The sequence below is a fragment of the Cebus imitator genome, unplaced genomic scaffold, assembly GCF_001604975.1.
Source record: "Cebus imitator isolate Cc_AM_T3 unplaced genomic scaffold, Cebus_imitator-1.0 Scaffold414, whole genome shotgun sequence".
In the NCBI taxonomy this organism is placed as follows: Eukaryota; Metazoa; Chordata; class Mammalia; order Primates; family Cebidae; genus Cebus; species Cebus imitator.
Window position 1 is genome coordinate 16,806 of NW_016107729.1, and position 6,118 is coordinate 22,923.

At 39.1% G+C, this 6,118-nt stretch overlaps 1 pseudogene; it reads right to left on the reverse strand.

Moving 5' to 3' along the window:
• Positions 1-242: 242 nt before the first annotated feature.
• On the reverse strand, positions 243-2,119 carry LOC108289738 (annotated as a pseudogene).
• Positions 2,120-6,118: the final 3,999 nt, after the last annotated feature.

Consider the following 6,118-nt stretch of genomic DNA (forward strand, 5'->3'; position numbering starts at 1 on the left):
ATCTGCAAAAAGTCAATTATTTTTTGACTACCAAAATACAGAAATAATTCTATAGTATTAAGATGAATCCATTTGAAACCTATTACAGTTCACTTATGGCTGGCTGCCTTCCCAATTTGGAATAGTAATGGTACACTCACGGATGCTAGAAGATTTTTTTCCTCCACTGTGTTACTACATGAACAGATAGTAAAATTAGTATATCTGATTAATAACACATATTCAGCTTCAAAAAAATTTTTTTAAATGAGCATACTTGCAAATGGAGCATATACTGGACCTGGAAAATCCCTTGGTGGAAAATCACCTCCAGAAGCTCCCTTTTCCCACAGAGGTGACAGGGGCCCAGTGTCAGAAGGACCCCTGTGAGGATCGGTTAACATGTCAGAGCTTGATTCTCCTCTGTCATTGGTAATTTGGTGGTCCAGAAGACTCCCTGGGCCTCTTGAGCCTCTTCCTCCTCTCCTTGGAAGCAAAGGTGACAGTCTGGGTGGACTCTCCAATGAAGTTGGAGGAGACAGAAAAGGTCTCATTTCAGATGAAGCCGAGCCAATGGTGAGGGGCCATATGGGGAATGCTCTCTGCCACGTGGTGTATTTGGAACATGCAGTACATGTGGATCTTTTTCGAAAAGTTCAAATTTAAACTCTATTTCAGTTAATTTTTGTCTGTTGTGAGCATTTTCTTTCCTTAAATCTTTGAGATGTCTTTCAGCACTTCGAGCTGCGAACCAATTATCATGTGCTTGGTTCTCATAGGAAATAGTGTGCCCTTGATAATAATGCATTGTTCTTTCCAATTCTTCTTCAAGATCTTTGGCTCACTTTCTGTAGGTCTCCAGCTTTGCAGTGGCATGGCTGATCCTTTTGTCTACTTTAGATAGTTTCTCTTCTGTCTCTACCTGGTGATTTTCCTCTGTTGTTAATTTCCTGTAGAGTTTCATTTCATTTTCTTGATATATAGTTCAGTCATTACTTTAAGTTTCTGTTGAAGCGTCTGATTCTCACTTCAAAATGTGTGTTTTCTGACTGCAAAGATGCTTGTTCAGTCTCAAGATTTTTAATACACTCTGTAAGCTCTTCCTTCATTTTATCAACTTCAGATAACTGAATGTAAATTTGATTTATTTCTCCTTCTAAACTTTTTAAAGAAGCATTGAACTTAGCAGCATGAATCAGTTTCTTCAAAGCTCCTTTTGGAGGATGATCTAAGTAAGCACCATTTTCCAATTCACTGTTCATTTCTAACTCCAAGTTATCACCATCCGTTCTGTCTTCTCCAAGCATAGCAGCCCAATCTTTCATCTTTAACAAGCGTTCAGTCAGAGTCTTGATGTGATTGTCTTTATCACTGAGAACTTGTTCTGCGTGCACTTTGGAGTCTTCCAATGTTACTTTCTGTTTATTAAGTTCACTCACTTGTTCTTTCCATACTTCAGCTTCTTGCAAAAGTTGTTTCTGGCTTTCCTGAAGTTGAGAATTTTCATCCAAAGCATCTTTTATTGCTATCTTCAGTTCTTCATTCATTTGAAATAAAGTCGTGAAGATCATTTTGGCTTCAGCTACTTGTGATTCGAGGGATTTTGACTCATCTTCTAGAGACTGTATCCTTTTTGAAATATCTGCCCTCAGTTCATTTTGTTCAGACTATTTCAATTTCTCTTCTTTTAACTCTTTTACTAGAAGGAGTATTTCATCCTCAAGTTCCGCATTGGACCTGTTCAGCTTTTCACGGGTTGCCTCCAAACTTTGTGCTTGTGTTGCTTCCTTCTCAAAGCTGGGATCCTATAAAGATGACTCGACTTCATAGTCTTCATACTCTTTTTGAAAATGCTAAACTTTTCAAGTAGTTTACATTTTTCCTCAATTAGTCTAGAAAGTGTTTCAGCAAGCTTTTTCTCTCCTCCCACATAAAGCCAATTCCTAACTGATCTAAAACCTCTCCACAAAAAAAGAACAGCAAAAAATCCAAAAATAACTGCCCATATCACCCATTCTCATCGAAAACCATAAGAATTAGAATCTGGTCCCATACTTTGACCCAGTGCTGCCACAGCCCTGCGTAACACCTCCAGTACCAGCCTCAAGTAAGGCTGAGGGGTAGCCTGTGGCTCCTTCATAGCGCCAAGGCTGCTCTCAGGGTTGCCACAGTAACCCGGGCCTGTGGGGGCCACAAGAAAGGGTGGAGAACACGCAGCCTTCTGTCTGGAACTGGAATCCATGGGTGGCAACTGGAGCGGAGCCTACTGTGAGGGACGGTGGGGGAGGCGGGCACCCACAGGCCTCACAGGCCCATGCTGCTCACCCTGGCCCCAGGTTACACATTACATCCTGAGCAGTGCAGGTGCTCCAACCTGCACAAGCCTGCGACACGCCCTGTCCTGGCCACCCCACCCTCTGTTTTCATATGCTATGAGTTTTGACTAATGTATAATGACATGCATCCAACGTTACAGTATCACACAGAATAATTTCATGGCCCCAATGTTCTTCTGTGTTCCACCTATTCATCCCTCTCTCCCTCTCCCAGATTTATATTTGCAGTCCACTTGGAATTTATTTTCACCTAGTGTGTGAACTACGTGCTGATGGTGTGAAGTCGTTGTTCTGTCAGGACCTACGATTCCAATCCTTGATCTCTACCCACCAAAGGTTCTTCTGAAATGTATATGTCCAGAGCACGAGGCCAGACAACACCAACTGGGGCTTTGGTCTCCATACGTTTGAGTAGAACCATCATCCAAATGATTGGGGGTGCGGACTTGGCACTGTGAGCTTCCTCTTGCTTAGATGAGACACAGACTTTTAGCCGGTCTCATTGAAACAAAAAGATAACCTGTTAACATGTTGGAATTGGGTTGCAAATTGTTCTTTATTATAGAAGACAGCCCTTATTCTAAGATCATGTCCTTCCTATGTTCTTAAAATTATTGTAGTATAAAACAGATGAAATTTACTTACTTAAGTGTACAATGCAGTTGTGTTAACTCTATGCACATTGTTGTATAAGAGAGCTCTAGAACTTTTTCAAATCTTGCAAAACTGAAACTCTATACCCGCTAAACAACAACTCACCTTTTCCCTGTCCCCCCTGCTCCTGGCTACCACCATTCTTTCTAAGAGCCTGACTAGTTTAGATTCCTAATATAAGTGGAATCATGCAATATTTGTTTTTTTGTGACTGGCTTATTTCTAGTTGATTTGTCTGTTTTTGTCCTACAGAAGTAATTTGAAGATGTGCTGAGTATAAATATTTTGGCAGCTTCGTAAGTGCTGCTGCTTTAAATTATGACAAAGTAAATGTCAAATAATAGCAGATTAGTTAGATCAGTGGCTCTTAACTGGGACAGTATTGCCCTCAGAAGACATTTGGCAATACTTTGAGACATTTTTGATTGCCATGACTAAGGGTGAGTGCTACTGGCATCTAGTACTGATACAGGGGACAGGGAGGCTGTTTTTATTTTTGTAGCTTTGTAATATGTTTTGAAGTCAGAAAGTCTTCAAGCCTCCAGCTTTGTTGTTCTTTCTAATGATTATTTTGGTTATTTTGGGTCATTTGAGATTCCATTTGAAATTTAGAATTTTTTTTTCTGTTTCTGCAAAGAAATACCATTGGGATTTTGAGAGGGATTGCATTAAATACGTAGTTTACTTTGGCTAGTATGGACATTTTTAACAACATTAAATCTTTCGATCCATGACCATGGGATGCCTTTCTGTTTATTTGTGCTTCCCTATAGCTTTTGCTAACATATGTTTGCATGAGTGTGTGTATAAGTATGAGAGAGAGCTTTAATAATTATTAAGGTAGTTTTCTTTTTTTAAGCCCACCTTTAGAAAAATGTTGCCGAATGCTGTGTTTCCCACTTTGGGGACTTAGTGGGTGAGGTGATAATTTTACTTGACTACTGCATTTCAATGTCAAGAACACATTGGCCTAGACTTTAGAAGGAAGTAAAGCTTATTGAAAGCAGTCATGTGGTCTTCTAACTCCTCTTACCCAAGTGTAAACCTTAATAGATATTACCACTCTAATGTCAAAAAAATCTGAACCTCAAGGTGCATTCAGAAACAGTAAGAAAAAAAAATTTGCCAAAAAAAAAAAGATTTTTTATTTTCTTACTAAAGATTGATGCATCTCCTAGCGAGTGTCAATATAATGAATACTTAGTTCAAATCCCAATTCCATGACTATCTAAACATGGGCAAATCACTTAATTCCCTTCAGCCTCAGCTTTCTCATCTGCACAATTTTGTCTATAAAGTTGGGAAAATCATAGTACCTATCTCATAGGGTTATTAAATGAAATAATATATGCAAATGAATAATAATTTATATATAGTTTTTAAAACAGCACCTCATGATAAAATATGAATGTCACCTATTATTTATTATTATTTTGACCCCACATCAACTCATCAATTCAGCAAACATTTAAACATCACCTAATCCTTCTGCTCATTGTACTGTTACAACTGTCAATAACAATAGCTTACACTTATTACTTTTTGTACCAAGTATTGCTGACATTTTTTTTTTTTAGACAGGATCTAGCTCTGTTGCCCAGGCTGGAGTGCAGTGGTGTGATCACAGCTCACTTCAGCCTTAACCTCCCAGGCTTAAGTGATCCTCCCATCTCAGCCTCCCAGGTAGCTGGGACTACAGGTGTGTACCACCACGCACGGCTAATTTTTTGTAAATACGGAGTCTCACCATGTTGCCCAGGCTGGTCTCGAACTCCTGGCCTCAAGTGATCTGTCTGCTTAGGCCTCCCAAATTGTTGGGATTATAGGATTGAGGCACCACCCCTGGCCTAATGACTTCTTTAAAATTTCCAGTTCCCCCAATTTTGGCATAGATTTTCTCATTTAACTCTCACAACATTTTTATAAGTTAGATGCTGTTATTATCCCTGTTTTCAGATGATGAATGTTGGGAGAGGCAGTCCATCATGAGCCCTGAGTGTCCTTGTGTATTTTTCCTGGGTATGCCAAGAATGCAAGACTCTGACAGCTATTTTTCACAGTTATATTTGCCATGAGCAGCCTTGCAGTGAGGCAACATCTTCCTCTAAGACAAAGAATAGGCTGTTTTCTGCTTAGTTTAAAAGCAGTGAATTTTCAAGCTCAGTGTGTCTCAGCTGTGATGCAAACCCGCTTCATTTGCAGCATGCACTTGGCCCCTCCACATTGCCCCTGCAGGACTTGGAGAGCAGGAGCAACCAATGAACATGACATCCATGTGGCTTACTTGTGCAGTGGTTAATAAAGTCATCTGTGTCTGATCCAGGAGTCTCATGTCTTCTGCCAGCATCTATGAAGCCTTAACTGGCTAGCTTATTAACTTGCAAGTAGGGTAAAATCACAAACCCTGAAAAAGAAGTAGCCTGTTTAGTTGACAGTGTTCCTACTGAATTCCAAGATCTGCAAGAGGAAGAACTTACCTGTCTTCTTCAGTCTTGTATTTCGAGAATAAAGCAGAGTCCCAGATATACAGCAGGCATTTAATAAAAACTTATTAAATAAAAATGTCAGATGATGCATTAAGTGATTTACATATGCATCTAATGCAATCCTTATAACAACCCTAGAAGGTAAGGATTAAATATCTTTTTACAGATAAGGAAAGCGAGCCCCAGAGAGCTTAAATAACTTGTCCACAGTCACATATGGACAGTTAAGATTGAAACATAGTCTTATCAAACTTTAAAGCCTGTTGCTCAGAAATAACTCACCCAACAAGGTAAAACTTATTTTATGTTATTTTGTTATATTTTTTAAAGACACATTTTATTGAAATTTCACATGTAGAATATAATGCCTTGTACTAATTCTGCTCAATGATTCTTTCTATTGTCTGCTGTTTCCCATGTATCTGAGGGGGTCTGGATATTTATCTTAAGCCAGGCGTTCCTGATACCTCCCCCAGTACTCAATATACCTCCTTCAAACTAGCTCCCCCAACTCAGAGCTGTACCCAAAGCAAAACTGGATTTGTTTACTTTTTATAAAAATAAAAAAGAAAGTGACTTTGCAATGCTGTAGAATGGAAAGATTGCTATATATAGCTAGAGATATGAAAATTGTTAGTGAAAAGCTAGATGGTTTTTGTTAAG